Raw genomic sequence first — 12,585 nt, 5'->3', positions numbered from 1 at the left:
CGTAGCGAAGAGCTGTGGGTGGGGAACATTCCCACGTAGTACTAGCATTGTTTGGGGAAGCTCGATGGGTCACTGGAATGCGGGCCCCGGGGTTGAGGTCGGGTCTCTGCGGGGAGCTCGGCGACGGTGGGACCCATGGTCGTCGGCGAGTTTGACCGGTTTCGGCGACCGGAGTTTCGACGGCCGTGGGCGTCGAGGTGGAGAAAGGAATCAATCGGATAGTATTTCATGTTTAAAACCAAGCGGATGAGCAATTGTTTAAGTTCAGTTAATTAGGAAGATTCTGTCAGAAACTTACGATCGTATGTGGTGTATTTCGCGATTGTATTGTTCTGCCACGTGTAATGAGTAGGATACGACCGCGTGATTTCCGTATTTTAAATAGGAGTGAGCTCACTTCTAACTGTAATAGGTACTGTATAATATTTTTTTTTTAAAGAACGATCTAACTGCACACATTCGATCTTGGTTTTCAATCGACTGCTAGTGCTAGGTGTGTCAAATCACAAACCGGACTTTATTTCCTTGGTTTCGCCTAACCCCGATAGGGGCACTTATTCTCCTTTTTGAAATACCGGGCATGTGACTTTCAGTTTGTTCTCATTTGTCAATTCAAAGCGGTTGGTGCGACTGGAGAATTTCCTTCTTCAGATGTTCTTATCTGTTTTTCCTTTCGTCGGAAACTATGCATCTTATATTGAACGCAGAATTTGTATCCTTGGTTGAAGGAAAAGCCATGCATCTTATAAATGTGAAAGAGAACTCTGCGCACTCTTGCTGTCGTCGCCCCCAGTCCCAACCAGTTCAGGCCGAGTACAGAAACATGAAACACAAGATGTATCGTATATGCAGGATTTACGATGAGGTTGAAATGACATATAATGCAATCATGGGGCCTCCCATAAGATGCCATGGTTTACGCCAAACTTAACACTGTAGTGTGGTCGCTGCTGGTTTTGGCTGCACGCCTGCGCACCTGCAATATTCTTGTAGAAAACGGACGATTCTATGCTGGCTGAGCCTAAACTAATGTCTAGATGTTCACACGTTACATATCTTCCAGCGCGCGTATTTAAGCAGGCTCGATCTCGATTATCGGCAAGATTACTTGGCCGGACTCTTGGCCACTATGTGCTGTAAATCCTAAGTACACCTATATTGGAAAAGTCGCAGTGTCGTACTATTGGAAAAGTACTACTAAAAAGTTTTGTTAAACAAAAGGAAAAGTATTAAAAAATAATACTATATTAGTATCTGTAATCGGAAGATTACATAAAAATGTCGTGAGACTTGACATGTGTGCATTTCTCCCCGGGAAGGATATACCTTCAAAAGTGGTACTACTAAAAAGTTTTGTTAAACAGCAAGTACATCGATCATGTCATGAATAGTATAAGTATACATTGATCGTATCATCCGGACCAATCTGTGTGTCTCAAATCTGCTTAGGCCATTATGCCAACTAGCTTGTGATTGAATTCTCCGCCTCTCGGTGACGGAAGAAGAAACCCCGAAAAAAGTCCCATGAGTGCGTGTACCGAACACGGTTTAGCTGCCTGCCCTGCATGCCGGCCCCGCTTTTACGCCTCTCCACTTTGCGTGGCACGCCATCATGTTCCTTGTGACCGACCCGGCCACGGACGCTTTCGTCAAAAGCAAGAGGCAAACCGCTCCCTCTTAATCACTGGCGCCAACTCGATCCGATGAACACGCAGAACATATCAGTCCAGATCAGTTGTTTGGCAGGAGAATTAACTCATGGCTGCATACGGCAAGCTGCCGCTGCGTGCTCCGCGATGAAGGGCTCTTCTTCTCTCAAAAAGAGAAGTAAAAGGAAAAAGGAAAAAAAAAAGTTTCTCTTCTCTCTTTCGTAGCACTTGGACAACTTAACTTTTTTTTTTTGAGCTTTTGGACAACTTAACTTGAGCATCGTTTAGTAGAGAATAAGATCGCAGTGAAAACTCGGTTTCTAATCATGTCTCGAGTCTGTATTTTTTTTAGAACAGATTCTGTAGTTGGATATCTTTGGTAGAATATGCGGCTCGTGCCGGACCGATCTGGCGTCCGACGAGTCCAAAGGCGATAGAGCTAGACTCTTTGTGCCAAAGATTCCGAAAGATGGCTTATAGCGAAAACTGGTTTGGACTGAAACTTTATTGACTCTGAGATTGTCCGGTCTGTCTATAATCACCATTGGACATTTCTCTTGCGCTGCAAGCCTGTGAGTAGCTGATTTGTTCTTTCTGCAGAGTTTTTTTTATAGATGAATGCAACTCAAGTAGCTATCGAGCGTCCTGAGTTGCACGGAGTTTTAGAGAATATACCCTATTAATATACGTAGTTTTTTTAAGAACACTTCCTTGCAGATTTACCCGAAGTTTTCTGTACAAAATCATTGCTTGCGCTATCTTAAAAAATAAATCATACATGGGCCAATATGGCTGTGAAAGCCCAGAAGGCCGGCCAGAAGGCACTGCCCATCTGTTTTACTAGAGTAATCAATTATTCTTATCTCAAAAAAAAGAGTAATCAATTATTCTAAAAAAATAGTACTAGAGTAATCGATTTGGCCATCCAATAAATTTAAGTTTTTTTTTTACAAAATCGGCACTTTTTAAAAGTTGAGCCAAAAATAACATCACTACAAAAGCATTAAAGAAATCTTGGCATTTCACTCAACTCTAGACATTTCGACGCTGAGGTCAGCTAGGTCAGCGCCGTAATCTTAGCATTAGAAAAAACTTAGTAATCTTGCGAGCAAGCGATGATTTGGGGATCGACACCATTGACTTTGGAGTTAAGTTGTGCAAGCTCAAATACATTCCTATTGGCATTGAACCTTGATAGGTAGATAAATGTCATAAAAGTTTCGCGTGACGTGAATGACTCAAGTGCGATATCAATGAAAGGAAAAACATATTCCTGCATATTTGTCGGGGGGATGACCCCGGGTAGGGTCATGGCGACACAACTCTAGCCGAGATGACAGAGACAAGGCCGGCATAGTTATATATGCCGGCATCGTAAAGTCAAACTAACACTAAGCCGGCATCCCAGGCGTATGCCGGCATGGCTATTTTGTCTTATGAGTTTGCAGGATAAGGACGAGCACCTTGATCTCGGCGATATCCGAGATCTCTCAACGGTCTTATCCTGACCACGCGGTGCAAAGTAAAGCAGTGCCATCATCATCTCAGAAAAAGCGGTCAGCGCCTACGTACCGATGCCAGGCGACTGCAGAGAGGAAGCACCGAAAGAGAATCTCTGACGGAAGACGGCAGAGGATAGCGGTACTTTCTACAGGGTGCCAGGGAAAAGTAAAGTTGTCTTGTCCCCTACGGTGCCGCCCGGAGGGAACCAAGCCACGTGCCTGGCGGGGCCCAAAGAAGATGACGTTAGACTCGGCCCACATGTCAGTGTGACATGGGCGGCTTATAAATAGAACCTTACCCATCTGTAGAAAGGGAGGGTGCACTTAGACATCTTGGGTTTCTCCTCCTCCTCCTCCTTCTTCTTCTTCTTCTCTTCTTCTTCAAGAATACAGCTCAAGGAGCGCCTTTGTAGAGCTTCTCTATCTCGGCTAATACAACAAAGCAGGAGTAGGAGTCTTACCTTGGCAAGAGGGCTCCGAACCTGGGTAAATCCGTGTGTGCTTGTGCAACTTGTGCGTGTTTCTCTTCACGTCCTCCCTCCTCCGGATCCTCCCTCGTCCATCGGCTTGAAGTTAAGCTATCCTATGGCATTTGCCGTGACACCACCACGACAGTTGGCGCCCACCGTGGGGCCAGCAGCGGCGCTGGCTGGAGTTTTCATCCGGACGGGAAGCTTCCTAGTCCGAGGTATCCACACGTACAGGGAGGAACTCCGTGCGGCGGACTACTAGATCCGATCACAAGGATTTGGGCGTGGAGGTGTGACGGCCGAGTATAACTCGCGTCTGGACTGGTGTAACCCTGGCCGGGTTGGTCTCCTCCACTTATATATAGACGTCCCTAGTGGGCTCAACACTTGAGGCCCGTTAGGAGTCTAAGCCCGATACGAGTTGGATCCGATCCAACTCGGTCCCCACCCCTTAAGCGTGTGACCCTTCAGGTTCGCGGTCAGTCGGACACGACTAAAAGCTCGGACTGCGGGCTCGAGTAACACCTTACTCGTCCACTGGCACCGACTCAAGTCGATAGTTGGTAGCGGCGCCTAGCAGCACGTGCCAACTCCCGAGTGACCACAAGGTATATTGACGAACCATACAATGTGTCATATGCAACATTCCTTTTGCCTCACGATATGTGTGTCGAGCTCAAGGCGAGTGCTTGTCATCCTGGTGGATAGCTCGACTCTCTTCTCGTTCCTGTGATACAGATTCCCGAACGGGTTAACACTTAACCCAAGTCGCATGGCCATGCTTTCCGAATCTGATCACTCGAGAGGGTCCAGAGATATCTCTCCGAATAGGAGGGGCAAATCCCATCTTGATCAACCATGACTCGCAGGATGCTTCTCAGCAAACCCGAAAGCTACCTTTATAACCACCCAGTCACGGAGTAGCGTTTGGCAACCTCTAAGTAGGCCGATTCACATCCCAAGCTCATGCGGTGACCTCAGGTCTAGAACTGGCATATACATCGTACTTAAGATTAACAAATGACAATCATCTCGTTGTGTCTCAGTGCGGGTCTGTCCGACTCAACAATTTCATTGTCGAGTCCATGCTATCAGTCGGCAACACCTTGACCTATGACTTGGGAAATATAGTCATCATACTGATTGACATTGCTAGTCTAGGTTATGTGTCCGCATAACCTCAATGACCAGAGACCATTAGAACAACATCATAGAATACATAGTCTCACAAACAAATCACGTATTTATTGATACATATCAGTTATGATGTTCAAGAACAATAACAATAACTCATGAATACATAGAAAATAACATCATCAAATGATTGCCTCTAGGGCATATCTCCAACAGTCTCCCACTTGCACTAGAGTCAATCATCCAAGTATCGCATACCCATGGCTCGTGTGTGCGCCTCATGCTTTGGCTGCGAGAGAGGCTTTGTCAACGGATCGGCAACATTGAGATCCGTGTGTACCTTGCATATCTTAACATCACCTCTCTCCACGAATTCCCGTATGAGATGGTAACGCCTGAGTATGTGTTTGGATTTTCGGTGATGTCGTGGTTCTTTGGCTTGTGCGATAGCACCACTGTTGTCACAGTAGAGGTCCATGGGATTGGACACGCCCTGAACCACTCCAAGCTCAAAAACACTTTCTGATCCAAACGCCTTCTTTCGCGGCTTCCGAAGCCGCGATATACCCAGCTTTTGTTGTAGAGTCAGCCACTGTTTCTTGCTTAGAGCTCTTCCAGCTCACCGCACCTCCGTTCAAGACGAACACGTATCCAGATTGTGATCGATAATCGTCCTTGTCGGTTTGGAAACTAGCATCGGTGTAACCCTTTACAACGAGCTCATCCTCACCACCGTAAACCAAAAACATATCCTTAGTCCTTCTCAAGTACTTAAGGATATTCTTCACCGCTGTCCAGTGACTCTCACCGGGGTCAGCTTGATACCTGCTCGTAACACTAAGAGCATAGGAAACATCCGGTCGAGTACATAACATGGCGTACATGATGGATCCGACCGCCTCTAGGGCATATCTCCAACAGAAGGAAGTAGTCGATGTCGCTCATGCTCGACAACAGCTCGACATCTCGCTCCGTGAGTATAACAAAGCCCATGGTCTTAGTTCTACTGCGTTTACTAACCCTAGCCGAGTTGGCGAGGTGCGTAATCGTGGTAAGAACTTGAATGCCGAGATGACAAGAGATGGCAGGGGTGCACCAGCAGCGTCGGCAAGTTTTGCCTCGGCACTGAAGCCGAAATACAATACCCCTGTTAAAAATCTCAGGGCTGCCGAGGCTGCGGCTGAGGAGTTGCCGAATCTTACAGGAGAGGCACTTCGGCAGCAGCAGCTGCGCCTGAAAGAACTGCTCCAAACAGCTAACGAGCAGAATGAGGCGTATATGAGAATGCACAGCAAACCCGGCGCGTCTCAGGTTATTCACTCGGCTGCAGATGCCGGTGGCCGCGTTGACAAGCAAGCGTCCTCACCTGGTGACAGACGGGACAAAAGCGTAAACTCTGGCCGGAATAAGCAGCTGGAGCGTTATGACCCGGCTCTGGCAGAGAAACAGATAGTATGAAGGGTTGATGACAGCCAAAGTAGCCTGCGTCCCGGCGACAATCGCCGAGACAAGCAAGAACGTTACTTGTTTGATCATGGACACCGACCTCGGGGTCCGGCACCCAATACTGCTGCAGGACAGCAGGGTGTCGGGCGCTACCCCCCTCCCCCCTATCGAGGTGAAGATCGTCGGTATGACCATTACGATGACGGGTACTCGGATATGGGCGACGAGGGTTATATCAGGCGAGAGCGTGACAATCTCGGCCCGCTCGGAGCCCGAGTTGGGAACAAACAAGTATCACCTCTGGATGCCCGACATCGGCTTGACAGAATTTATTTGTCCGAGCTTCTAGAGGAGCAAGGCCCTCCAGAACCGCGTTGCTTTGCGCATCGGATCATGAGGGAGAGACCAGCCCCGGGTTTCCAGCTGCCTAGGGGTACGAGAACGTATGACGGCAGCACTAACCCGGAAGATTGGTTGGATGACTATGTCACGGCGGTGAGCGTGGCAGGCGGCAACCGCAGATGGGCTGTACGTTATGTACCCCAAATGCTGGTAGGACCGGCAAGTATATGGCTGAACAACTTGCCGGAAGGCAGCATCAATGAAAGAAAAAACATAATTCCTGCATATCTGTCGGGGGGATGACCCCGGGTAGGGTCATGGCGACACAACTCTAGCCGAGATGACGGAGGCAAGGCCGGCATAGTTATATATGCCGGCATCGTAAAGTCAAACTAACACTAAGCCGGCATCCCAGGCGTATGCCGGCATGGCTATTTTGTCTTATGAGTTTGCAGGATAAGGACGAGCACCTTGATCTCAGCGATAGCCGCGATCTCTCAACGGTCTTATCCTGACCACGCGGTGCAAAGTAAAGCAGAGCCATCATCATCTTAGAAAAAGCGGTCAGCGCCTACGTACCGATGCCAGGCGACTCAACAGAGGAAGCACCGAAAGATAATCTCTGACGGAAGCCGGCAGAGGATAGCGGTACTTTCTACAGGGTGCCAGGGAAAAGTAAAGTTGTCTTGTCCCCTACGGTGCCGCCCGGAGGGAACCAAGCCACGTGCCTGGCGGGGCCCAAAGAAGATGACGTTAGACTCGGCCCACATGTCAGTGTGACATGGGCGGCTTATAAATAGAACCTTACCCCTCTGTAGAAAGGGAAGGTGCACTTAGACATCTTGGGTTTCTCCTCCTCCTCCTTCTTCTTCTCTTCTTCTTCAAGAATACAGCTCAAGGAGCGCCTTTGTAGAGCTTTTCTATCTCGGCTAATACAACAAAGTAGGAGTAGGAATCTTACCTCGGCAAGAGGGCTCCGAACCTGGGTAAATCCGTGTGTGCTTGTGCAACTTGTGCGTGTTTCTCTTCACGTCCTCCCTCCTCCGGATCCTCCATCGTCCATCAGTCCCAAGTTAAGCCATCCTATGAAATCTGCGATGACACCACCACGACAATATCAATTTATAATCCCTATATATTATTCATCGAGAATTCAGAATGGTCACACATATCGTCTATCGTTCCAGGAATAAGATCTTCAAAATCAATAAATCACTGGTCCTATCATCGATTTGTATGCTGACAAGCGACAACTTCGCAGATGGAGGGGAAATGAAAACAAAATTCCACATCGGTAGCCATGTTAAATTGCCCAGCATGGACCGCTATGCTAGATTATTGATTCTGTTATGTGCCACGTCCAGTAGATACATACATACATACGATTGTGCAAATGCACGGTTACCGTACACTTAAACGACATTAATGACCGCCATTAGCGATTTTTGTGAGAGCGATGATACCAAGCCGACCCAACAAATCCAATGATCATAGATGTATTTTACTCTTTGTCAACCTTTTCTGTTTTGGCATCACACTTACAAGAACATTCATGGTCATTATTCTTCTACAACAAGAGAATCTATCATATGCTTAATTCCCTTGGATACCTTGAGCATAATTGCAGATTGTGCATGAGCATAATCCATTGTCACAACACTCGATATTTGGCTTGTGGCTTTTCGCCCCTGGATGAGCGTTGCACCACGAATTACAAGCCCCCTGGTTAGATATGCCATAGCGGTTATATGACGTGCATCCATAGTCATTGGGAGATGTTCCATCAACTTTAGTCGTTCCCGTCACCAATCCTAGCAAATTAAATTAATATAAAAAAGAGGTTAGATAGTGCCAGATATGCTATAGTTTTGCATCTATATATGCATATGAAGAAAATTGTTCCCGTCTACTCTGCCAACATGGAACATACATATAAAACATATAGTGTACCTGATGAGGACAAAACTAAAACTGCACATAGCAAGATCATCATGTTGCTAGCCTTCATGGTTGTTCAAGGAAATCTAAGAAGTTATGATAATACTGAAGGGTTTTGCTTCCAATGGTGGTTTCTTCTACCGTGTGACCTGATGGAGTGTGGCGTCGCTTTTATAGTGAACATGGTCAAACGATGTATATCACAAATTATAGATTAGCATATATCTTTAACGCACAATTAATGTATTCTATAACCTGCTTGTCTATACAATGGCCATGCCTTATCACTTTTGGCATGAACTAAATAAGGATACAAACGGAGCATATAATTAATGCATACACTTAATGTACATCACTCCCTCCGTTTCGTAAATTATGACGTATATTGTTTTTTTACCGAGGCTTTGACCAAAGAATTAGTTTATTAATATATATTTTTTGTAAAATAAAATTGATATCATTGCATTCGTATTCAAAAGTGCTTGTTCATGGTTATGGTTTGTATCATATAAGTTACACATTGATAGATTAATCTTTGGTCAAATGCGCGGTTAAAAGAAACAGTATACATTCTAATTTAAGGAACGGAAGGAGTAACAGCACCGGGCAGTTGTGTTATTCTTGTTACTTGCATATCTCTTGAGTGTGTTTTATTAGTTTTTCTTTACAGAAATATACCATTCGATCAATGATCATTGTAAAATATGGAAGAAATGATTAAACAGTGGAGAAAAGCAGCGTCCTTAGAAAATGTGAAAATACCTAAAGACGTACGCGCACAACTACGCATACGTGCCAAAGTCGACCATGGATCATTGCATCTGGGGTTTGTGCTCAGGCCGGACATGTTTTTTTTTTCTGCGTGTAGGCGGCAACCATGGGTAAAAAAGGTGCCAGGGGCTGGTTGCAAATTTACCATGGCTCTAGATTAGTTTTATTATATCCTTCGTGATATATATCTCCATAGTTATATTTATTTGATATTGTAGATACTACCCCGTAGTATATTTTGTTATAAACTTGTCAAATTTTAAAAACATTTTTTTAAAAGATAGGTAAAACACGTTGTATTTTTAAAAAGAGATAATTGCACCACTAGTCCAACAACTCGAGAGATGTGAGCAGTTTAGTCCAACAGGTTGTAAAATGAGCGAAACTAGCCCTATAAGTTGGGATATGGATTGCTTAGAGGTCCAAACCAATCAGACGTTGAAACGTGTCTTGTGTGTTTTTGCTGAAAACCTCCTACGGTTATTGCGCATCCCATCCACCCCCTGAGACGTGGCCAGCAAGTAGAAGGCGGCGCCGGCGAGGTGGATGACGCTGGGCGACTCCTGGGCGAAGTAGGCTGGTGCGGCGGATCCATTAGAGGAAAAGACCGGCGATTCCTGGGCGAAAGTAAGAGAAAGGGAGAAAGACAACCGAGAGAGAGAGGGGCTCCAACGGTGAGCGGGGTCGGGGACACCGGATCCGACGGCTGTCGAGGTCAGTGGTGCCGGATCCAGCGCGGTGCAGGGTCAAGCTGAGGGCGGCGGAATTGGCAGCAGCACCTTGACGGCGGGGGCGCAGGTCTGTCCTGGGCGGTGTGGTGGAGGAGCATCTCCGGTGTCGGCATGCCTGTCGTGGTGGTGTCATGGCAGATTCCATAAGAAGGCTTAACTTGGGGCCGATGGACGATGGAGGATACGGAGGAGGGAGGACGTGAAGAGAAACACGCACAAGTTGCACAAGCACACACGGATTTACCTAAGTTTGGAGCCCTCTTGCCGAGATAAGACTCCTACTCCTACTTTGTTGTATTAGCTGAGATATAGAAGCTCTACAACGGCACTCCTTGAGCTGTATTCTTGAAGAAACCCAAGATGTCTAAGTGCACCCTCCCTTTCTACAGAGGGGTAAGGTTCTATTTATAGGCTGAAGAAAGGGCCGGCTCCGAGCGAGCCGGCTGGGAGGGCTCGGACGTCACTCCGGCGGACATCCAGTGGCTCCGCCGCTCTCGGCGGATCCCGGAGGACGTTGAGTGCCGGATTCCCGGTGGCGAGACCGTGCCAACTCCAAAGGCCGGTGAGGGCGTTGTCTTTCTTGCTCACTTTGAGCGCGGTTTTGCTCTTCCTGCTAGTGATTTTCTTAGGAATTTCCTAGATTTTTTTGGCCTCCAGCCGCACCACCTTCCGACGAATGCCATTCTTACTCTCTCGGCATTCGTCACTTGCTGCGAAGGCTATCTTGGCCTTTGGCCCTCCATCGACCTGTGGTCCTGGTACTTCATGTTCGGTCCACAGGTTCTTCTTGATAAGGACAATCCTGGCGCCGCGAAACCGATGACCCAATGCGGCGCCGCCACTGTCATTCCTCGCTGGGGTTCCGCCTTCCCCCGGATTCAGGGTCTTGAGTCATGTAAAAAATGGCTCAAGACCTTTTTCTATGTGAAAAATTCCTCTGAAGCCGACAAGATCAATCTGCCAGGATTTGAAGTCGCCCCCCTGGAGGAGAAGAGAAACTGGTCTTACGACCCGAAGGAGGGCCTCCCAGATGTCAACGAGATCTACGCCGCCATCCTCAAGCTCAAGGACAACGGGATGACGGCTGACGATCTGTTGGCCCCTTTTGTGTACCGGCGGCTGTGTCCACTCCAGCGCCGGGTACACAAGATGTGTTTCTATGGTGGCCAATTCGACCCGGACAGGGTGTCGAACTTCAAGCTCACCCACGCTGAAGTCCGGCGCCGGGTCAAGGCGATCACCAAGACGAACATGTCCGAGAAATGGACATGGGGTATGCCGGCATACAGCCGGGATTGCCGCGCTCCTCCGGTAAGTTTTAATTTTTACTTATCTCCTGTTCATATCCGACATATGGTTATGCCGGCCCTTATCTGACGAATACCTTTCTCGGCTCAATTTGACTTCTTTGTGCAGAGGTTCTCTTTTCAGCGACGCGAAGACGGGAATTCCCCGGACAAACGTTTCGCAGCCCCACGCAGTTCTATCGACGCTGAAGATCCGGATTTAGAGGACTTCATGCCGATCGCCCATGCCGGCCCTCGACGTACCGAGAGTAAGGATCTCCGACATCCCTTTGTAATCCTTACCATACTTGTTAGCAAAGTATTTACTCTTGCTTTATCCCGTAAATAGCCGACTCGGGCGAGCCTGCTGCGGCGCCGGTCCGGGAGAGGCGCGTAGTCTCGAAGCGCACCGTCGAGAAAGATCTTCCGCAGAATGTGAAGCGGAAGAAAACTGTGGCACGTGGCCCCAAGCCTAAGCCCCTGATCGCAGAGTAAGGCCAATATTACCTCAACCTCTGATGTCGGTTTTCTTCTTTTGTTGTCAAGCAAGCAACTAACTTTTATTTCTGTAGGGAGGCTCTGACGGCCACGCAATCTCAGACGTGCATTGCGTCTGAGATCCCGGCGGCTCCGTCTTCCCGTGCCGAGGCTTCAAACCCGGCCACGGGTGAGGCCGAAACCGCCGTGGATTCGACTTCAAATCCGTCGACGCCACGATCGTTGGCCAGACGAAGACTCCTGCGGCCGGAGCCTCGGCAACCGATGCCGCTCCTTCCTTGGCTGCAGTCGAGACGTCGACGGAGCTCCAAGCCTCGGAGATGCCACAGCAGCCGGCAACGGGTCCCCAGGAACCCCAAGGACCACAGCCGACTCCGTCTCCATCACAGCCAGAAGCCGCCCAAGTTGCTGCCGCGCGGGCCAAGAAGGCTAAAGGCCCCGCTGCCGCGGCAGGATCGGCAGCTCCAGGTTCCACTGGTCCACAGCCTTCCGGCAGGCATCAAGGGGTTCCCCTCCGGACGACCAGCGGGCACAGCTGGAGGTCACTGGGCCAGTTCGTAACGGACTAGAACCGCACCGACAGTTACGAGGTGACCTCCAGCACCCTCCAGGCGGCTCGGCAAAGCCCGCTGGTGGGACCTCCACCCGCGGCGACTCCAGAATCGGTGGCCACCCGGATGTACCAAGCAAGGGTGGCCTTGTTTGAGGCCAACCGATCTGCCGAGGTATGAAGAATTCCTTAAAATATTTTTCTTTCAATTCCAGTATAGTACCCATATTCCTAGTCCCCGAGGTTTAGGGCGAGTACGAATTAGTCG

The sequence above is a fragment of the Brachypodium distachyon genome, chromosome 2 (genome assembly GCF_000005505.3).
Source record: "Brachypodium distachyon strain Bd21 chromosome 2, Brachypodium_distachyon_v3.0, whole genome shotgun sequence".
Taxonomy (NCBI): Eukaryota; Viridiplantae; Streptophyta; class Magnoliopsida; order Poales; family Poaceae; genus Brachypodium; species Brachypodium distachyon.
Note: the sequence above shows the minus strand (reverse complement) of the source record.